This window comes from Erythrolamprus reginae, chromosome 3 (assembly GCF_031021105.1).
Source record: "Erythrolamprus reginae isolate rEryReg1 chromosome 3, rEryReg1.hap1, whole genome shotgun sequence".
Classification (NCBI taxonomy): Eukaryota; Metazoa; Chordata; class Lepidosauria; order Squamata; family Dipsadidae; genus Erythrolamprus; species Erythrolamprus reginae.
Window position 1 is genome coordinate 178,053,250 of NC_091952.1, and position 23,440 is coordinate 178,076,689.

The 23,440-nt window shown below is 45.2% G+C and overlaps 1 long non-coding RNA gene across 1 annotated transcript in view; it reads left to right on the forward strand.

The window, feature by feature from the left end:
* LOC139165872 (uncharacterized) overlaps positions 1 to 23,099 on the forward strand; it is a 52,272-nt gene extending 29,173 nt beyond the window's left edge. The window contains exon 3 of the long non-coding RNA XR_011558827.1: positions 23,021 to 23,099. This is a non-coding gene — a long non-coding RNA (uncharacterized lncRNA). The remainder of the gene's footprint in view (positions 1 to 23,020) is intronic.
* The last annotated feature ends 341 nt before the right edge of the window (positions 23,100 to 23,440 follow it).

Here is a 23,440-nt window from a genome sequence, read left to right on the forward strand (position 1 = left end):
CAGGAAGGAGGTGCCACTTTGTAGCGTCAGCAGCCTTCAGGATATGTTCCCTACGGGGAGAACAGGGAATCTTCCTAATTCGATTGCTCACTCGTTTACAAATTTATGATGCAAAGCCCCCATACCTGCTGATTAAACATTTTCGAGACACAATTCTATTGCCTGGAAAAGTGAGGCAATAGCATACAGAGTCTATTACATCCCTTCTCCGAGGGCTTTTTCCCACATGCATGTTACCATGATACAAACATCCACTGGCAACATTTGCTGCGTCCCCACGGCACTGCTTTCACCTTGTTTCCCTCCTATAAGTGAGACAGATGGAGTTGTCTTTAGTCATGTTCTTTTCCTTACTCCAATATTCCCCAGGTGTAGCCTCAATGTATATAAAATGTGTTAGGTGCAAACTCCCTTAATACAGGAAACCAGTCAGGGAATATTAACCGCTCCAAACTTGACTGTAAAAAATATGAGTTTAGTAATCGGGTTGTCGAAGCATGGAACTCATTGCCGGACTCTGTAGTATCATCCCCTAACCCCCAACACTTTATCCTTAGACTATCCACGGTTGACCTCTCCAGATTCCTAAGAGGTCAGTAAGGGGCGTACATAAGCGCACTAGAGTGCCTTCCCTCCCCTGTCCTATAGTCTCTCCTATATCTTGTATTTCTTCTCTACTATATCCTCTATAACCTCCATTGTGTATTATTGTGTATTGGACAAAATAAATAAATAAATGCAGAATGCAGCTGCGAGAGCAATCATGGGCTTTCCCAAATATGCCCATGTTACACCAACACTCCGCAGTCTGCATTGGTTGCCGATCACTTTCCGGTCACAATTCAAAGTGTTGGTTAAGACCTATAAAGCCCTTCATGGCACCGGACCAGATTATCTCAGGGACCGCCTTCTGCCGCACAAATCCCAGCGACCAGTTAGGTCCCACAGAGTGGGCCTTCTACGGGTCCGGTCAACTAAACAATGTCGCTTGGCGGGACCCAGGGGAAGAGCCTTCTCTGTGGCGGTCCCGGCCCTCTGGAACCAACTCCCCCCAGAGATTAGAATTGCCCCCACCCTCCTTGCCTTTCGTAAGCTTCTTAAAACCCACCTCTGCCGCCAGGCATGGGGGAACTGAGATACCCTTTCCCCCTAGGCCTTTACAATTTTATGCATGGTATGTCTGTATGTATGTTTGGTTTTATAATAAGGGTTTTTAACTGTTTTAATATTGGATTGTTATATGCTGTTTTTATTACTGTTGTTAGCCGCCCCGAGTCTACGGAGAGGGGCGGCATACAAATCCAATAAATAAATAAGTGAATGAATGAATGAATGAATGAATTCAGTGGCTTAAAGCAGAAGTAACAAAAGCAGGATAGGGATCGGTGATTTAACGTGCCAGCATAATTTCTTGCCAGGTGAAGGACAGATGTAGAACACCTGGAGTCAACAGTGGGGAAAGATCCTCAGTCACAACCAAAAAGAATGCAAATTACATCTTGTAAAATTCAACTAGAAATGGCAAAAAAACCACAGCTACATGGTTTCCAATCAAAACTCGCACATGATACCGAGCCATAGATGCAGTGCCATATTTAGATAGCCCCAAAGAAGATGAGTCTTTTTAATATGCAAATGAACTGGAAAAAGAACCATTTTATCCTTGCAATCCTCCCTATTTACTCAGTCAAAAATGTAGCACAAAGCTGCTAAATTAAACATGTTCCCTTCTTGTTGCCCGGTTTAAAAAAAAAAAAAAGAATGTAAGAGTGGCATTGTAAAATCTATCTGAAACGGGAAAACAACAATACAAAAATGTAACACTAGTAGTAGCTGATTACGGTAATTAATTTGAGTGTATATGTGTTTGTTTATTTTTAATTAAAAAGGAAAAGTGGCAACAATATAGGTTGTGAGCTAAAGATTCCTAGGGAAGCCACTCAGAAGCGGTATGGAGTAAGAAGCACAAGGGGCTTTATGTTAGGAGTGTCAAACTCAAGGCCCGTAGGCCGGATTTGACCCATGGGGTGCTGAGGCCAGTCTAGAAATTTATTTTTATTTTTTATTTATTTATTGGATTTGTATGCCGCCCCTCTCCGTAGACTTGGGGCGGCTAACAACAATGATAAAAACAGCATGTAACAATCCAATAATAAAACAACTAAAAACCCTTATTATAAAACCAAACATACACACAAACATACCATGCATAACTTATAACGCCCTGGGGGAAGGAATATCTCAACTCCCCCATGCCTGGCGGTATAAGTGAGTCTTGAGTAGTTTACGAAAGACAGAGAGGGTGGGGGCAGTTCTAATCTCGGGGGATTTGGAGAGGGCTGGGGCCGCCACAGAGAAGGCTCTTCCCCTGGGGCCCGCCAAACGACATTGTTTAGTTGACGGGACCCGGAGAAGGCCAACTCTGTGGGACCCTATTGGTCGCTGGGATTCGTGCGGTAGCAGGCGGTTCCGGAGGTAACAAAGGAATACCCCACGGTGCCTCTGCTATTGAAAACGGGGCATGGGGGGACAGGCACACCCACCATACCTTGTTTTCAGCCTGGATAGCTCAGGGGTAAAATGCTAACAGTTCAGGTGTGCTGATAGCTTCCAGTAGTTTCCAATTTAACCAACCACATGACCATTAGCGTTACTGACCTACCTCTTTCAAAATGGGACCCTACTGCAGAGAAAAGATGGTTCAAAGTACACCATTGCTCAACCAATGATCATCAGGGTCAAGAAAAGTGGAAGTAAGGAGAATGCCGCTGACCCTAGCTGGAAATATCTTAAACAACTTAAAGCTAAATCCGACTAACTACAGTGGTACCTCTACTTAAGAATGCCTCTACTTAAGAACTTTTCTAGATAACTTTTCTAGAACTGCTGATACAGTTCTACAGAGGAATCATTGAGTCTGTCATCTGCACCTCTATAACTGTCTGGTTTGGTGCTGCAACCCAACAGGGCCGACACAGACTTCAGAGGACAATCAGAACTGCAGAAAAAGCAATTGCTGCCAACCTGCCTTCCATTGAGAACCTGTATACTGCACGAGTCAAAAAAAGGGCGGGGAAAATATTTACTGACCCCCTCACATCCTGGACACAAATTGTTTCAACTCCTACCCTCAAAACGTCGCTACAGAGCACTGCACACCAAGACAACTAGACACAAGAACAGTTTTTTTCCGAACGCCATCCCTCTACTAAACAAATAATTCCCTCAACACTGTCAGACTTTCTACTAAATCTGCACTTCTATTCTACTAGTTTTTCTCATCATTCCTATCACCCATTTCCTCCAATGTTGACTGTATGATTGTAACTTGTTGCTTATATCCTAAGGTTTTTATTAATATTGCTTCTTCATTGCTTATTTGACCCCTATGACAATCATTAAGTGTTGTACCACATGATTCTCGACAAATGTATATTTTATTTTATGTACACTGAGAGCATATGCACCAAGACAAATTCCTTGTGTGTCCAATCACACTTGGCCAATAAAAATTCTATTCTATTCTATAAGAACTGGGTGGTCAAGATTTTTTTTGCCTCTATTTAAGAACCATTTTCTGCTTAAGAACCTGAGCCCGGAAAAAGTTTCCCAGGAAATTTGAGAACGGCATGAAGGCCCGGCCAGTTTCCTGCCAATCCCCTTTTAATCCTGGCCATTTGGGCTGCCAGAGGAGCCTTTTGGTGGCACTTAAGGGGGCTTTGGCAGTGCAGAGCAAATGAAGCATTTTCCTTTCTCTGGGCGCTTGGAGAGGGAATAAGCCTCTGCCAGCGCCCAGAGAAAATAAACGCCCCCTTCGCTCTGGGCAGCCGAAGAGTCACCACAGGGAAGGAAAAGCGCTGGCTACAAAGCGAGCGAGAAGAGAGGGGAGCCCTTCAGCATGGGAAGGAAGAGGCTGCAGGTAGCAGCAGCAGCAGCAGCAGCCAGTGTATGGGAGGCAGCCTCGCGCCAGTTGTATTGGAGGCGCATGCTCCTTGCCGCCTCAAAGTCCCTCTTTTTTTAAAAAAAGCCTTAAAGTTTTGGATTTTTTTTTATTTCCCTCACCTCACCTTCTTCCTTTAGCAGCGACTGTCCCCCTCCTCTTCTTCATCTTCCCCCCCACCCACCCAAATTCCGAGCTTTTATTTTGTTTCCTAATGGGTTTGCACGCATTATTTGCTTTTACATTGATTCCGAAGGGAAAAATTGCTTCTACTTAAGAATGTTTCTACTTAAGAACCTGGTCACAGAACGAATTAAGTTCTTAAGTAGAGGTACCACTGTAATTGTTTACCTCTTTTATTGCTTTGTGTACTACTTTTATTCTTATTTAAGTATTTAAATGGTTAAATTTGTATATCGTGGTATATCTTCTTTTTGTAGGTCGTTACCATTGGGGCAAAGAAGCGACGCCAAAGACAACACTTTTATTGTTCTTATGTAAGTGTTTGTGCGCCTATTATTGTTTTGTGTATTTCGTTTAATCTTTTTAAAGTATTAATTGCATGAAATAATTGGCATATTTTCTTTTTGTAGATCCAAAAAGGGCAAAGAAGTGACCACGCCCACCCGGTCACCTGAACACAAAGCACACCCAACAAGTCACCTCACCACCAAACCACACCCACCTGAAGCCACACCCACCCGAAGCCACACCCACCTGACTTCCAAGTCAGGCCCACAGAACTGGAAGGGAAAATTTTAGAATTAATCACTGGGACGGCTCCTTCAGAACTCTGCCAATGAAAATTGGATGTGGGGGCCTGCGCACAGCCTCCCCCATGCCCGATTTGGGCTGGAAGCTGCAGGAAGCTGTCCAGGCTGAAATCAGGGTGCAAGGGCTGTGCACGGCCCCACCATTCCTTGTTTTGGCTGACAGAATGTTGTAGTCCATCCAATCTCTTGCCTCCCTGTGGCCAGCCTGCATAGGACAACTACAATGCTAATCCAACCTTTGAAGAAATCCAGTTTGACACCCCTGGTCTATGACAATTTGCCACAGCCAAGTTGCTACAACCAGCTCACCACAGTGAACTAGCCACAGCCAACTTGTAATTGCCAACTTGCAGTGGAATAACTTGCCACGGCCAATTTGGTATGGGACAAGTCAAATGTTACACGATTACGGAGAGGGGCGGTGTACAAATCTAATAAATAAATAAACAAACAAACAAACAAACAAATAAAGGAAATCATGGAATAGAACAATTAAACAAAATGAAATGTGAATCACATTACTTAATGAACTCAATCTGTATAGTCTGGAGGACAGAAGGGAAAGGGGGGGACATGTTCGAAACATTTAAATATAGGAAAGTGAACACAAGAGCAAGAGGGCACAGTCTGAGGTTAGTTGGGGGGAAGATCAGAAGCAACGTGAGAAAATATTATTTTACTGAAAGAGTAGTAGATGCTTGGAACAAACCTCCAGCAGAGGTGGTTGGTAAATCCACAGTAACTGAATTGAAACATGCCTGGGATAAACATATATCCCTCCTAAGATAAAATACAGGAAATAGTATAAGGGCAGACTAGATGGACCATGAGGTCTTCTGCCATCAATCTTCTATGTTTCTATGAAAATATTTTTTTATTTATTTTAAATAATTAAACTGAATTCCTAAATTGCTCTATGGTGAGTTGTCCTGCAGCTAGTTGGCCCATTCCAAACACAAGATGAGGTGTTACCCCATCCAATGGTGAAATCCTATTTTGTTTTACGACCGGTTGTGTGGGCGTGGCTTGGTGGGTGGGTTGTGGCTTGGTGGGTATGGCAGAGGAAAGATACTGCAAAATCCCCATTCCCACCAGAGGTAGCATTTGCCAGTTCCCCGAGCTACTCAAAATTTCCGCTACCAGTTCTACAGAACCTGTCAGAACCTGCTGGATTTCACCCCTGATCCCATCCCAGCTCCTTGTGTTGAAACACAGCCTTGCTTCCTACTTCTTGATTTGCCCTCTGCTTTATCTATTTGGGAACTGAATGTTGCCTAATCACGTAAGACCACTGACACAATAGCCAGAAAACTCTCTCGGATGTTTACACCAAGTTAGCTAAAGTTTCTTTTTTTCTTTGCAGATGTGCTCATTTCCAGACAAAGCATTCATGTACTTTTTTTTTCTTTTCAAATCATGTCTATGGATCTACATTAAATCCAAATATGTTCTTGTAATCAAGGATGAAATCACGGCTAACTTTTCTCCTGAAGTATCTTAAAGCAGTGTTTCCCAACCTTGGCAACTTGAAGATATTTGGACTTCAACTCCCAGAATTCCCCAGCCATCATTCGCTGCCTGGGGAATTCTGGGAGTTGAAGTCCAAATATCTTCAAGTTGCCAAGGTTGGGAAACACTGTCTTAGAGGATCCACCTTCTAACAATTAAAATAATCATGAAAAATAAGAATAGGACATCTAGTGGGCACATGAATGAAGTGCCTGTAGGAGCAGCAATCTAGAATTTTGGAGGTCCTAACAAAGGTATACTTTAAATATCCCCTGTGGTCCAGCATGATTAGATCATGTTTTGATGCTTTCTGATAGAGCAGATAATTTTTCTTACAGCTTTTTGATATTTCGTGTTCATATAACCTCCTGATTTTCTGTAACTTCTTGCTCACTGTCTGTGAACTCTCATTAAAACAGTTTTAACTCTCTTATTTCCATGGCACTTTCCTTGGTTGTATTTTAAGAAATGCTATATTTAGAAATGCTGCATTTCTTATTTCTGTGCTGTCGTCTTTCCTGTCTTTATTTTAATGCCTTCAATTTCCCAACATTAAAGCTGAAAAATGAAAATAAGTGCTGAATGTCATCCTTTTATGTAGGCTGTTTATTCAGAGGACTCGGCTGAGCTGGCAGCACTTAGTTGATCTTGATTGATCCTAAAAAAGACCTAAGTAGGGACAGACATGGTTACAACCTGGATCGGTGTTTCTCAACCATGCCAGCTGGGGACTTCTGGGAGTTGATGTCCACATATCTTAAAATATACTTGTTGAATCCTATGTAAATAGTTGCTCCTATGTAAAAAATGCTGTCTCTATACAAGCTGTGTAAAAATAGAAGTCGCGCCTGATTGGCTCAGACGCTGACAGTTCTCTTTTGGCGGGAGCCGCAAAAGTATAAAAGGAGCGCTTGTTCTCTGTTAAAGTTAGACGCGTTCCAGCTGAATGTCACTTGTCTTAAAGAGCTGAAATAAAGGAACCATCTTGTTAGCCTCCTGTCTCTGGACCCTTCACTGGCGATGTCGGTCGGAAGAACCACGCTCTCACCATGAACAACCTTCCAGTCGGCCGGGCTCCTGAGTTCTTCGATCTGGAGAAAACCTCCTGGGACGCCTACATGGCCAAGTTCGAGATCTTCCTCGAAGCTGCCGGGATGAGGGACGCCGACACCGAACGGAAGCGGGCAATCTTCCTGAACTACTGCGGCTCAGAGATATTCGATCTCGCCCAGACTCTAACTGATCCGCTACCGGCCAACTCCGTCGCTTGGGATGTCCTGAAAACCAAGCTCGCCGCCCACTTCAAGCCCACGAAGCCAGCCGTCGTGTTCCAGCACCAGTTTTCCAGAATGGGCCAGCTCGAATCCGAGTCAATAAACCAGTACACTACGCATCTTCATACGGTGCTGTCAAAATGTAAGTTTGACAACCCAGAAGCTCGCCTCACCGATGCCCTCATTTTCGGCATGAAAAATGCTACGGTCCGCAACAAGCTCCTCACAGAAGACGAGCCTTCTCTCCAAGCAGTAATCAAGCTGACACAAACCGCAGAAGTCGCCGACGCTGCTGCCAAGGAGTTGAAGAAACATGACAAGCAGGAAGTCGTCGCCCAGATCGACTCCAAAGCTTCCCGCGCCAAGGCCCCAGATGACCTCAGCCCACCTGCCTTCTCCGAGGACAACTGTTTCCTGCTGCAACAGGACCAGTCGAGACAACCCAGATACCCTCGCTCCGTCGCCCCCTGCTCCGGCTGCCAAGGGAACCATCCGCGCCAACGCTGCCCTTTCCGGGACGCCATCTGCCGCCGCTGCAACCGCCGGGGCCACATCGCCGAAGCCTGTAGAGCCCCCATGCCAGAAGACTCTTTTTCCACCCCGCGGCCTCCTCGGTTCCAGACCCAAACAGCTCAAACGCGCGAAAACCGACTTCCTCGGTTTTCCGGCCGCAGAAACTACTCAACCGTCAACCGCGACTACGCAAGAGGTAAAAAACATTTTTCCGTAAATAGCACGGCGACAAAAAACAGGAGCAAAATCATAATTTTGCTGCTCCTAAACAACAAGCCGTGCAACATGGAACTGGACACTGGGTCTAAGTATACCATTATGCCATGGGAAAAGCTAAAATTGTACATGCCTAGTCTCTCAAAATCTGATCTTATGCATACTACTTTAGGAATTAAGGATTTTCAAGGGGGAATAATACCAGTATTGGGAAAGGTAAATGTGCCAATTATGTTCAAAAATGTCAAATGTAACCTTCCTTTGATTGTTGTTGCAGGGGCTAGGCACTCTCTTCTGGGATTGGCATGGATGGATCCTTTGGGTATTGAAATCTCTGGTATTTGTAATGTCAAATCTGATGACATTCCCAACTGCCTGCAGGAATTCCCTGAGGTTTTTAGCTCCACTTTGGGGTCTTACAAAGGGTCACCTATCTCCTTTTCTATTGACCCTAAGGTCCCCCCTGTCAGGCTCAAACCCCGTAGGGTTCCCCTACCGCTTCTTCCAAAGCTTGATCTACAGCTTGACAAGCTTATAGGCCAGGGCATTTTAGTCCCCGTGGATCAAGGGCCTTGGGAAACACCCATAGTCACGCCTTTAAAGCCTGATGGCTCTTTGAGGGTTTGCGCTGACTATAAGTCAACGCTTAATAAGGCCCTCCAGCATCACCCTTACCCCATTCCAGTGGTGCAACAACTTCTTCACTCCCTGGGGGAAGGGAAAGTGTTCGCCAAGATCGATTTGGCGCAAGCTTATCAACAGCTCCCTGTCGATGAACCAACCGCACTCGCGCAGATTATTGTCACTCACAGGGGGGCGTTTAAATGTACCAGATTGCAATTTGGGGTAAGCATAGCCCCTGGGATTTTTCAAAGCATAATGGAACGCTTGTTGTCAGGAATTAAGGGCACTATTCCCTATTTTGATGACATATTGATTTCAGGAGAAAACCAATCTCAACTCAACCAGAGAATAAGGGAGGTATTACATAGACTGCAAGCTAAAGGTCTAAGAATCAAACCAGACAAGTGCGTTTGGGGAACTAGCAGTGTGGAATTCTTAGGGTATAGGATTGATGGCGAAGGCATCCACCCCACTCCTGAAAAATTAAAAGCCATTAGAGAAGCCCCAGAGCCACAGAATAAGACAGAATTGCAGGCATTTTTAGGCCTTCTAAATTTTTATTCTGTTTTTTTAAAGCAGAAGGCAACAGCAGCAGAACCTCTACACCGGCTGCTTCAGAAGGGAACTCCTTGGACATGGGGGAGAACTGAGCACGAAGCCTTTTCGCAAATAAAGCAGTTGTTAACTTCCAAAAGTTTGGTAGTTCAGTGTAGCACTTTGCTACCCGTCAGGCTTACGTGCGATGCGTCCCCGTATGGGGTCGGGGGGTCTTGGCACATGTCTTGCCAAATAATACAGAAGCCCCAATTGCTTTCTTTTCCAGGACAATGACTAGTACTGCAAGAAATTACAGCCAGCTAGATAAAGAGGCTCTAGCTATAGTGGCTGGGGTAAAAAAGTTTCATAACTACCTTTTTGGCAGGAAATTTGAGTTAGTCACTGACCACAAACCCTTGCTAGGCCTGCTAGCCCCTAACAAACCAACACCTCCGTTTATGTCTCCTAGACTAATCAGATGGGCATTGTTTCTTTCAGGTTACCAGTATGAGCTTATTCATAAAGGAGGTAAAGCCATCAACCACGCAGATGGTCTAAGTAGGTGCCCCATGGCAGAAATAGTTGAGGACCCAGCCCCATCTGCTGATGTTTTAATTCTAGAGCTTGAGGATAACCCACTAACAACAGCAAAAGAGGTTGCTGACCACACTCAGCAAGATCAGATTTTACAAAAGGTGGTAAATTGTGTACTCAAGGGGTGGCATAACGACTCTTTAGAAGCAAACTTAATTGAGTTTAAAAACAAAAGACTGGAACTGTCATATGTAAAGGGTTGTCTGTTGTGGGGTGACAGAGTAATCATTCCTGAAAGTCTAAGGACTAAAGCACTCACTATGTTACATGTGGGCCATCCTGGTATTGTCAGGATGAAGGGCTTAGCTAGGGGGCACTTATGGTGGCCTGGTCTGGATACAAACATTGAAAGGTGGGTAGCCAAGTGTGACCCATGCCAAGAGTCACGGCCAAATCCCCCCAAAACAGCTCCAGTTGAGTGGGAGCAACCTGCAGGGCCTTGGTCCAGGGTCCATATTGATTTTGCAGGGCCAGTGGGGTCTCAATATTTCTTGATAGTGGTAGATGCATTTTCAAGGTGGGTTGAAATTATTGCAATGAATAATATAACCACTAGTGCTACAATTAAGGTTCTGCGCCATTTGTTTGCCACCCATGGCTGTCCTGACATCTTAGTGTCAGACAATGGGCCCCAATTGACAGCCAGGCAATTTGAATTGTTCTTGGATAACTTGGGGGTCAGACATGCTCTCATTTTGCCTTACTCGCCGTGGGCTAACGGGTTGGCAGAACGGTACGTTCGGGTGGCAAAAGAGGCATTGCGCAGGTCAGGCCCTGGGGATGTACAACAGCATCTGGACCAATTTTTGTTAACACAACATATTACACCTAACTCCCACACACACAAAAGTCCTGCTGAAATCCTAATGGGAAGGAAACTTAGATCCCCACTGGATAGATTACACCCAAGGTATTGTACTCATAATTCTATGTATGTAAATCCTGAAAGACAATTGTACTTGGGTCAAAGTATTTTTGCAAAAAATTTTGATGGGGGGTTAAATTGGATGAAGGGAACAATTGTACAGCAAACAGCTCCTAAAACTTATGTTGTAAAATTGGATGATGGCCGATTGTGGAGAAGGCACATCGATCATTTATGAAGGCGCATTGAGGCCTCCCCTGTACAACCCGCTAATACAGACTCTTCCCCCCTACTAGACCTTAATGCGCAACCCGTCTCAATGGACATACAAATGGACTTACCAAGACGGGAAAGGTCCTCCAGCGATGTCGAGCCATCTTCGTCCTCGGAGGTCGGTGTTGTGCCTGCCCACTCAACACAGCAGGCCGGAGCTCAGCCTCGGCCCCAGCCGCACTGTGGAGGTACAAGCGAACCGACCTCCACCGTTGAAAGCGAGGACTCGAATGATCTGCGCAGGTCAGAAAGAACTCTGCGTAGGCCAAGCCGATTGGAGGACTTTGTCACATGGCTGGCAGATTGACTTGTCTCTGACTAAGGAGGGAGGGGTGTGTAAATAGTTGCTCCTATGTAAAAAATGCTGTCTCTATGCAAGCTGTGTAAAAATAGAAGTTGCGCCTGATTGGCTCAGACGCTGACAGTTCTCTTTTGGCGGGAGCCGCAAAAGTATAAAAGGAGCGCTTGTTCTCTGTTAAAGTTAGACGCGTTCCAGCTGAATGTCACTTGTCTTAAAGAGCTGAAATAAAGGAACCGTCTTGTTAGCCTCCTGTCTCTGGACCCTTCAATACTGCTCAAAAAAAATAAAGGGAACGCTCAAAGAACACATCCTAGATCTGAATGAATGAAATATTCTCAGTGAATACTTTGCTCTGTACAAAGTTGAATGTGAACAACAGCATGTGAAATTGATTGTCAATCAGTGTTGCTTCCTAAGCGGACAGTTTGAGTTCACAGAAGTTTGATTTACTTGGAGTTATATTGTGTGGTTTAAGTGTTCCCTTTATTTATTTATTTTGAGCAGTGTAGTTAAAGTTGGGTAACAGAAATCTAGATGGAATCCAAAGCACTAGGACAGTGATGGCAAAACCTTTTTGATTCATGTGCCAAAACGGTGTATGTGCGTGTGCTAGTACATGCACGCGTGCCCACACCCATTCCCCTCCATGCATATGCACCCCACCTGTGCTGCCCCCTGCACATGTGCACAATCCCTCCCATCCCCGCGCAGGGCCATAGGCCTCACTGAAGCCTGGGATGGTGAAAAAATGGATAAATTGGCAAACCGGAATTTCAGAAAACAGACATCTGTTTTGCCTGTTGTGCTATGTTTTGTACTCTGGAGCCTTCAAGGAAGCTTCCTGAAACCCCGGAGTGCAAAAATCCAGCACATCGGGTAAACCCAGAGTCAGTTTTCCGAACTTCCGGTTTGCCCATTGGGCTGTTTTTTTCCACTCCGGGCATAGTTCCCTCTAAGCTGAGCAGTGAGCAATCGCTCACTTAAAAATCATCATCAACTCAGAGTTTTCCAAACCTGCCCAGAAGCCGAGAGGGAAATTTTATTATAATTTCTGTGTCGCTCAGACACTATACTTTTCCGCCCACCCCAAAAAAAATTTAGAGAGAACACTGACTCCGGGGCTTCAGGAATCTTCCCTGAAGCCTCTGGAGTGCAAAAACAGCACAACAGGCAATCCAGAAGTCTGCTTTTCTGAAATTCCGGTTTACCTGTTAAGCTTTTTTTTTTTTTTGCACTCCAGGGAGAAACGGCCTTCCCCAAGGCCGAAAATCGGCTAGCTAGTGTGCACGTGTGCGCTGGAGCTGACATAGGGCAACACCTTGAATGCCTTCCAATATGGCTGCGCACGTTCCGTGGGTTTGCCATCACGGCACTAGGAAGTTAAACAAAGCAATATAAAGCCCTTCCTGAAAGTAGAAGAAAGCAATAGAAAACTTTGCCCATGTTTTTCTGAGAAAATTACAGGGAAAGGGACCAAGCGAAATATCTGCCCCACTTTCTGTCCTGTCATTTTAGCATAAAAGAGAAAAAGGAAGCACAGTGGTACCTTTCCTTACAAACGCGTCTACTTACAAACTTTTCTAGATAAGAACCGGGTATTCAAGATTTTTTTGCCTCTTCTCACGGAGGCTTTTCCCTGCCTTTTCCGGTTACAGTTTCGGAGGCTCAGGTTTGTAAGTGGAAAATGGTTCTTGAGAAGAGGGGGGAAATCTTGAACACACGGTTCTTATCTAGAAAAGTTCGTAAGTAGAGGTCGTTCTTAGGAAGAGGTACTACTGTACTGGTTATGAATCAAGGGTTGTCTTCTCTAGGCACTAGAGCTGATATAGTCTGTATGCTATCATGAAAGGCATGCTTTTAAGAAAAAGCCACAAAGAAGGAATTAAAGGGGCGTACATAAGTGCACTGGTGTGCCTTTCGTCCCCTGTCCAATTGTCTTTCCTTTCTTTCACCTATCATATATATTCTCTTCCTTTCATATATCCTCTCCTCTAAGTTCACTTTTACTCTTATATATATTACTACATGTCTATTTTTCTTCCTATGTATTTGTATATTGGATAGATAGATAGATAGATAGATAGATAGATAGATAGATAGATAGATAGATAGATAGATAGATGTAGAGAAAGAGATATCCTGGCCTTTTTGCGCTCCTAGATTCTGCCTTCCAAGTCCAGGGTTGCCATAAATGCTTCCAAATCTGTCCCATAAGAGATTTATTGATCTTGGAGCACAAGTGCTTCTCTTCCTTGGATGTACATTGGCAGACATTGGGACTTGCCAAGCGATTTAAATTTTTCAGTCTCAAACAGCTGGCAAACTGCAAAGCTTTTCACAACACACCACAGGGCAGAGCATTTCCCGATCTCAGTTACACTAAGCATTCCTCTTTCTGACACGCACACAGCATGAGAGTTTAACACCTATTGGATTTTCACACCACTGAGCAAAGAGGGGGTTTCCACTGGTGTCGTGTTTCCCTGCAGCAAAGGCACTCGAGCAAAGTTCACCATGCTGGGACGAAGGCAGTCTCTTTTTCATGTCGAAGCGAAGAGGGAGTTTCACCTGTTGGTAATAAGAGCTTTTCATTGGCCCTTTGCCCTTAATTCAGTACTGGCGTTTGTAGCTCATCTTGATTTCAGCAACCCTGAGTCCACAATAGCTGCTATTATTATTATTATTATTATTATTATTATTATTATTATTATTATTATCTTCTCAGGGGCCGCCTTCTGCTGCACGAATCCCAGCGACCAGTTAGGTCCCACAGAGTGGGTCTTCTCCGGGTCCCGTCAACTAAACAACGCCGCTTGGTGGGACCCAGGGGAAGAGCCTTCTCTGTGGTGGCCCTGGTCCTCTGGAACCAACTCCCCCCAGAAATTAGAATTGCCCCCACCCTCCTTGCCTTTCGTAAGCTACTTAAAACCCACCTCTGCCGCCAGGCATGGGGGAATTGAGATAGTCTTTCCCCCTAGGCCTTTACAATTTTATGCATGGTATGTCTGTATGTATGTTTGGTTTTTATATTAATGGGTTTTTAATTGTTTTTAGTATTGGATTATTATTGTATGCTGTCTTATTATTGCTGTTAGCCGCCCCGAGTCTCCGGAGAGGGGTGGCATACAAATCCAATAAATTAAATGAATGAATGAATGAATGAATGAATGAATGAATGAATGAATGCATGAATGCATGAATAAATAAATATTATTATTATTATTATTATTATTATTATCATTATCATTATCATTATTATTTATTAGATTTGTATGCCGCCCCTCTCCGTAGACTCGGGGTGGCTTACAACAGTGATAAAAACAATATATAATGACAAATCTAATCGTTAGAATCTATAATAACAAAAATACATTTAAAAAGTCTAAAAAACAAGGAACCCAATATATAAAACATACATACAGTCATATTATGCCCAAAAACTACATAGGCAGTGGGAGATGTCTCAGTTCCCCCACGCTTGACGACAGAGGTGGGTTTTAAGGAGTTTACGAAAGGCAAGGAGGGTGGGGGCAGTTCTAATCTCTGGAGGGAGCTGATTCCAGAGGGTCGGAGCCGCCACAGAGAAGGCTCTTCCCCTGGGTCCCGCCAGACGACATTGTTTAGTTGACAGGACCCGGAGGAGACCAACTCTGTGGGACCTAACCGGTCACTGGGATTCGAGCAGCAGAAGGCGGTCTCGTAGATACCCTCGTCCGGTGCCATGAAGGGCTTTATAGGTGATGACCAACACTTTGAATTGTGACCGGAAACTGATCGGCAACCAATGCAGACTGCTAACTAAATAAGAATTATTCTCAATTTAAAAATGAAATAATGAACAATTCCATTGTTGTTTATTGAGATCGCTGAAATTCCTCTCTCAATTCCTAGCCCACTTGCAGAGGTCAACAGATTTAACAGATTAACGGAGTTGGAAGCAGAGGTGGAATCCAGCAGATTCTGAGATGTTCTGGAGAACCAGTAGCGGAAATTTTGAATAGTTTAGAGAACCAGCAAATACTGCCTCTGGTTGGCCCCAGAGTGGGGTAGGGATGGAGATTTTGCAGTACCCTTCCCCTGCCATGCCTGCCAAGCCAAGCCACGCCCACCATACCACATCATGCTCACCAAACCATGCCTATAGAACCGGTAGTAAAAAAAATTGGATTTCACTACTGGTTGGAAGGTACCTTGCAGGTTATCTAGTCCAAATCCCTGTCCAAGTAGGAGACCCTACATCTGCCTCTATCTAGGATCGAACTCACAACCTCCTGATTGTGAGGCAAGAGCTCCATCCCTTGCCCATGTTGTTTTGGTGTTAGATTGATTGTGTGCTTGTTTTTTAATATTCTGGGGTTGTTTTTTTATGAATTTATTAGCTTAAATTGTAATTGGATTGGTGGGTATTGGATTTGTTATTAGGTATTGTTTTTACCTTGTTGTGAGCCTTCCCTCGTTTGCGGAGAGGGGCGGAATATAAATCCAATAAATCAAATCAATCAAATCATATATCCATCCTAAGATAAAATACAAAAAGTAGTATAAGGGCAGACTAGATGGACCATGAGGTCTTTTTCTGCCGTCAGTCTTCTATGTTTCTATTTCTGGACAGTTAGAACAATTAATCAGTGGAATAATTTATCTCCAGAAGTTGTGATTGCTCCAACACTGGAAGGTTTTAAGAAGAGGTGGAGCAACCATTTGTCTGAAATAGTATAGGGCAGTGATGGCTAACCTTTTTCTCACCATGTGCTTTTGGCACGCAAACCAAAAAAGGTTTGCCATCACTGCTCTATAGCGTCCTCTTGAGAGAAAAAGTTGAAACAGTTTATGTCCAGGATGTGAGAAGTCTGTAGATATTTTCACAGCCCTCTTTCTGGCTTGTGCCATATACTGGTCCTCAATGGAAAGCAGGCTGGTTGCAATTATTTTTTTCTGTCTATTGAAGTTTGTCTGTCTTGTTTAGTTGCAGTGCCAAACCAGACAGTTACAGAGGTGCAGATGACAGGCTCAATAATTCTCCTGAAGAACTGTATCAGCAGCTCCTTGGGCAGTCTGAGCTTTCTGAGTTGGCACGGGAAGAACATTCTTTGTTGTGCCTTTTTGATAATGTTTTTGACATTAGGTGTCCATTTTAAGTCCTGAGATATTACAGAACCTTAAAAAACTTGAAAGGTTTCAACTGTGGATATTACTGTGTTTCCCCGAAAATAAGACACTGTCTTATATTAATTTTTGCTCCAAAAGTTGTGCTACGTCTTATTTTCGGGGGGTGCCTTATATTTCTCAAATAAGACAAATTAACAGGCAGAAAAGCTGACACCCCCAAAGAAAGTGTACCGTACGGTATGCTGATAACGGTACGGTACCTGTCAGTATGGCACCCACACACACAAACTATTGCAGCTTCCGGCCACCAGAGGAACTACAGTCTACGCACTGTAGTGGAGACTGTAATGGCGATGAGACAGCAGCAGATTGTGTCTGCTGTACTGGACGGTACAAAGCGATGGAAGGGGCCAGCAGGGGACGCCACATTATTACGGTACCGCTATGAACAGCTTTGAATGGTACCATATGTTTTTCCACTGTACCGTATGTAAACTTGTCTATGCCTTATTTTCGGTGGGTGCCTTATATTAGCAAATTCTGCAAAACCTCTGACATGCCTTACTTCCGGGGTACGTCTTATTTTCAGGGAAATGGTATTGTCTACAATTGTAAGAGATGGCAGAATAGGAGGGCTTCTCCTAAAATCTATTATCCTCTCTTCTGTTTTGAATGTGATCATTTCAAGATTGTTCCGACTGTATCACAGGACCAGTTGTTCAACTTCCAATCTGTATGCAGATTCATCTTCATCTCAAATGAGATCAACCACTATAAGATGCACCTGAGTATAAAACGCACCAAGATTTTGAAGAGGTAAATAGGAAAAAAAGAAGGTTTTGCCCTTCCCGGCCCCCAGGAGCATTGTGCTGTGAATTGAAGATGAATAAATTTATATGTATGATAGAATGAATGTGGATGACTGGTTTTAAGAAATTGGGGTTTTAGAAATGGATTTTAACTTTAGATTTCTACATGTTTTGTATGTCATTTGTTGTGAGCCGCCCTGAGTCTGAGGAAAAGGGTGGCATAAAAATCTAATTAATAAAATAAATAAAATTAAATTTAAAAAAATGGGGCACACAGAGGCTTTGCGAGGCCTGCAGAGTGTTCCTGAGGGTTGGGGAGGGCAAAAATCCCCTTTTCATGGGCGGGTTCGGGAAGCCAAAAGTAGCTGTGTTCGGTGTACAGTGATGCCTTGTCTTATGAACTTAATTGGTTCCAGGACGAGGTTCGTAAGGTGAAAAGTTCGTAAGACAAAACAATGTTTCCCATAGGAATCAATGGAAAAGCGATTAATGCATGCAAGCCCAAAACTCACCCCTTTTGCCAGCCGAAGCACCCATTTTCACGCTGGTGGGATTCCCCTGAGGCTTCCCTCCATGGGAAACCCCACCTCCGAACTTCCGTGTTTTTGCGATGCTGCAGGGGAATCCCAGCAGGGGAATCCCAACATCACAAAAATGGGCACTTCATCTGGCAACAGAATGGCAACGGCATCCCAGCAGCGGCAGCGGGTGAAAATAGTTTGGAAGAAGAGGCAAAAAAATCTTAAACCCCGGGTTCGTATCTCGAAAAGTTTGTATGACGAGGGGTTTGTAAGACGAGGTGTCACTGTATAAGACGCACCAACATTTCTACCCTCTTTTAGGGGGAGAAAATACATCTTATACTCCAAAAAATATGGTACTTTAACAGAGGGATCCTTTGAAATGCAGACATTAGTATGTAGAGAAAAGAGTAATCGAGAGAACACATAGCCTTGAGGCTAATTGTACAGATATCTGATATGATTTTGCCTAGCTTCGCTTGATGCCTCCTAGCTCTGTTAGAAAGGTTATGAACCATTTACAAGCGTGGTCAGGCACAGCTAGCTCTCAATTTTTAAAAATTCTGTCTCGGGTCATCAAATTGAGCATGCACAAATATGGTTTGATTGGCTGTATAGGTAGAAAAAGAGACATTTGTTGTCATACCTTGGCCTTAAAAATTTCAAAAGCCTTTCAACAACTCTTCAAAATGGGCCTGGACATGTCTGAAAAACTGCGCAGACCACATGGTTATATTGGCCATTAATAATGGGGTAGCTCTGATTTCAATCACTTGAGATCTCTGAATTTTCCCATAAAATAGCTTCACCATAAAAGATTGATTGATTGATTGATTGATTGGATTTGTATGCCGCCCCTCTCCGTAGACTCGGGGCGGCTAACAACAATGATAAAAACAGCATGTAACAATCCAATTAATAAAACAACTAAAACCCTTATTATAAAACCAAACATACACACAAACATACCATGCATAACTTGTAATGGCCTAGGGGGAAGGAATATCTTAACTCCCCCATGCCTGGTGGCATAAGTGAGTCTTGAGTAGTTTGCGAAAAACAGGGAGGGTGGGGGCAGTTCTAATCTCCGGGGGAAGTTGGTTCCAGAGGGCCGGGGCCGCCACAGAGAAGGCTCTTCCCCTGGGGCCCGCCAAACGACATTGCTTAGTCGACGGGACCCGGAGAAGTCCAACTCTGTGGGACCTTATCGGTCGCTGGGATTCGTGCGGTAGCAGGCGGTTCCGGAGGTAATCTGGTCCAATGCCATGTAGGGCTTTAAAGGGCATGACCAACACTTTGAATTGTGACCGGAAACTGATCGGCAGCCAATGCAATGCAATGCAAGATGTTGCAGTTCTCTTTCCATTCATTACATAGTTCCAATTCACACGTACATGATTGGATTTGTCTAATTGCATTACAGTGATCCCCCGAGTTTCGCGATCCCGATCTTTGCGAAACGCTATATCGCGATTTTTCTACCCGATGACGTCACTCCCTTCCTTTCTCATCTTTCTTTCTCTCTCTCTTTCTCTATCTTGCTTCTTCCTCTCTCACACTCTCTTCCTCCCTCTCTCATCTCTTTCTTTCCTTCTCTCTCTTTCTCTATCTCTCCCCCTCTTGCTCTCGAGCGGCAAGCGAGCAGCCGAGCGGGCGGGCGAACGGGCAAGCGGCAAGTGAGCAGGCAGGCGGGCGAACGGGCAAGCGGCAAGCGAGCAGGCGGGCGGGCGAATGGGCAAGCGGCAAGCGAGTAGGCGGGCAAACGGGCGAACGGGCGAATGGGCAAGCGAGCAGGCGGGCGGGCGAACGGGCAAGCGGCAAGCGAGCGGCCGGGCGATCTTGGGGTTTCCCCTTTGCCTGGGCGGCGGGGAAGACCCCATCTTCGGCTCCTCGCTGCTGCCGCGCTGCGGAGCAGATCAGCTGTTGGGCAGCCGAAGGAACCTTCCCCGGTCTTCCCCGCCGCCCACACGCAAACTCCACCATCTGCGCATGTGCGGCCATGGAAAAAGGGGCGCGCATGCGCAGATGGTGTTTTTACTTCCGCACCACTACATCCCGAAATATCGATTATTGCGAGGGGTCTTGGAACGGAACCCTCGCGATAATCGGGGGATCACTGTATATAAAAGATTTGGGGCTCCATTGCTGCCTTCATCCCATGCAGCTTATCATTTAAAATATATTTAATATTTGGAGGTCTGTCCTGCTGTATAACTGTAGGAAGCAGATTGAGGCTGTCTCTTCCCGCTGCTCTTTTTGTTACTCTCTCATGCCATGTCTCTGCTTTCTGAACCATCTGCGTCCTTCCTCTTTAGTCTGTTGTTTGGGCTAAGGAAAGAGGTCCCCTTAATCCATCCTTCCATCCATCCCCAAAGCTGATTTTAATTGGACAAACCAGTAAATTTTTCATGCCAGCCGCAGATGTGTTGTGCATTCACCAGATCTAGCAATCTCTCAGCCAGCATAAATTCAGCATGCAGTTGCTCTGGATATCTAAGAATAGAATGGAATGGGATGGGAATGGGAATAGGAATAGGAAATAGAACAGACCGCCTGCAAAAGTCGAATTTCCGCGAAGTAGAGATGCGGAAGTAAATACACCATTTTTGGCTATGGACAGTATCACAAACCTTCCCTTAACACTTTAAACCCCTAAATTACCATTTCCCATTCCCTTAACAACCATTTACTCATCATTATTACTGGTACTCACTGTTAAATAAGACACTTAGTGATCCTGATATTTATAAACATAATTATTTATTAACAATTATTTTTTTATGTTATTTATTTGCAAAAATTATTATTTTGGCGATGACGTATGATGTCATCAGGCAGGAAAAACCATGGTATAGAAAAAACCCCGCGAAGTATTTTTAAATTAATATTTTTTGAAAAACCGTGGTATAGGCTATTCGCGAAGTTTGAACCCGCGAAAATCGAGGGAACACTGTAAGTGGGAAGAGATAGGTACTACCAAGGATGAGAAGAAGAATAGTAATACAGTCTTAGTAATTAATCTGACAGTGTTGTGGGAATTAGTTGTTTAGCAGAGTGATAGCATCTGGGGAAAAACTGTCATTGTGTCTAGTTGTTCTGGTGTGCAGTGTCCTATAGCACAGAGGTCCCCAACCGCCGGTCCGCGGACCGGGACCGGGCCGTTGGGGTTTTCCAGCCGGTCCGCGGCGCCGCTGCCCTCCTGGCAGAGGACATTATGCAGGACAGGGTGGGGCGTCGGGCAGGGCGGGGAGAATCAGGAGGCTCCTTTGGCGGCTGGGGGCTGCCTGGCTTTGTGATTTTGGCTGGGGGGGAGTTAGGAAGGTCCTACTTCTCTCCCCCCCCCAGCCAAAAACTCAAAGCCTATCTGCTGGATACGGGCGATGAGCGGGACGAGCAGCGCTGAAGCCGGTGGCTGTGGCAGCTGCTGCAAGAGGCTTCCGCGCCGCTCTGTCCCACTCATCACCCGTATCCAGCAGATAGGCTTTGAGTTTTTGGCTGGGGGGGGAGAAGTAGGACCTTCTTAAGTCCCCCCCCAGCCAAAAACTCAAAGCCTATCTGCTGGATACGGGCGATGAGTGGGACAGAGCGGCGCGGAAGCCTCTTGCAGCAGCTGCCACAGCCACCGGCTTCGGCGCTGCTCGTCCCGCTCATTCCCCGTGTCTGGCAGAAGCTGCTGCCCGAGTGCTCTTGGCTGGCGGGATTCAAAGTGCTGGGGTGGGGGGTGTCCTGACAGCCCCCCCACCCCAGTGCTTCACCTCCCGCTGGGACACCCCCCACCCCAGCACTTTGAATCCCGCCGGCCAAGAGCACTCGGGCAGCAGCTTCTGCCAGACACGGACAATGAGCGGGACGAGCGGCGCCGAAGCCGGTGGCTGTGGCAGCTGCTGCAAGAGGCTTCTGCGCCGCTCGTCCCACCCATTGCCCGTATCCAGCAGAAGCTGCTGCCCGAGTGCTCTTGGCCGGTGGGATTCAAAGTGCTGGGGTGGGGGGTGTCCCAGCGGGAGGCGAAGCACTGGGGTGGGGGGGCTGTCAGGACACCCCCCACCCCAGCACTTTGAATCCCGCCGGCCAAGAGCACTCAGGCAGCAGCTTCTGCTGGATACGGGCGATGGGTGGGACGAGCGGCGCGGAAGCCGGTGGCTGTAGCAGCTGCTGCAAGAGGCTTCCGCGCCGCTCTGTCCCACTCATTGCCCGTATCCAGCAGATAGGCTTTGAATTTTTGGCTGGGGGGTGGAGAAGTAGGACCTTCCTAACTCCCCCCCCCAGCCAAAATCACAAAGCCAGGCAGTCCCCAGCCGCCAAAGGAGCCTCCTGATTCTCCCTGCCCTGTGGAGAAGTGTGGAGGGCTGCGTCACTAAGCTCCACCCCTCCATAACCCCACCCCCATATGACCAAAGCCCCCCCCCCGGCCGTGGAAAATTGGTCTAGCTTAAAGCCGGTCCCTGGTGCAAAAAAGGTTGGGGACCTCTGCTATAGCAGTGATGGCGAACCTTTTTTTCCATGCCCACACCCATAATGCAATGCCTCCCACACCTCACTAAAGCCTCCAGACATCCGGTAGGCCCGTTGGACCATTTTTTGCCCTCCCCAGGCTTCGTTGGGCTGTTTTTGCTCTCCCTAAGCTTCAGGAAACTCTAATAAATTAATTAAATAAATAAATAAAATTTGAATTTTTTTTTTTACAAGGAGAAGTCTCAGCAAATCATAGAATGCTGGCAAAAAAAAAACCCCATACCAAAAAACCCCCGCTAGGTGGAAAGACCTGCTGTGTCGTTATGACAAAACAAATTTCTCCGTATTTTTGTTCTGTGGGAAAATATGTGAATTGATTGTAGCTGGTTTTTCTTTAGAGCCGAGGGAAAACTGATGATCATGGGGTCACAGCCATATTAAAGCACGCGGGTGTTGAAATTAACAAGTCATTCAAATTACATAGGGCTTTTACTGGATGATTAGGAACCTCGCTTGAAATGCATACAGTATATATTATCTCAACAGTTCATTACATATTTACGGTGAACAGGGATTATTTTCTACCCGGCAAATTTCACTGACATTTCAGTCAAATATTACAAATGGAAAGAGGGGGAAAAAATTGAAGCGCAGATATAAGAGATCTGCATAACCTTTGTTTACAAGGCTGGTTCTACTGTCCCCAACAGCCACCTTGAATGTTGGATTGAGACGAGCAAGACCCATCAAACCTCCTGATCCAAAGCATGGAAGGAGCATTCAGTTACACTCTTCAAGAGGTCTTAAAAGGCTGGCTGGTCAGAGAATGAATATAAATGCTTCTGCTAACAGGGAAATAAAGATGTGGAATTTTCTTATTTGTTTCTATCCTTGGGAGGTGAGTCTTCTTTGCCTACTCAAAAGATTTACACGTGAAGAACACTTTATTCTAAGGTGAAATATACTGCTCAAAAAAAAATAAAGGGAACACTCAAATAACACATCCTAGATCCGAATGAATGAAATATTCTCATGGAATACTTCATTTGCGCAACATGGCTATAGTTATAAGTAGGAAGAGATAGGTACTACCAAGGATGAGAAGAAGAATAGTAATACAGTCTTAGTAG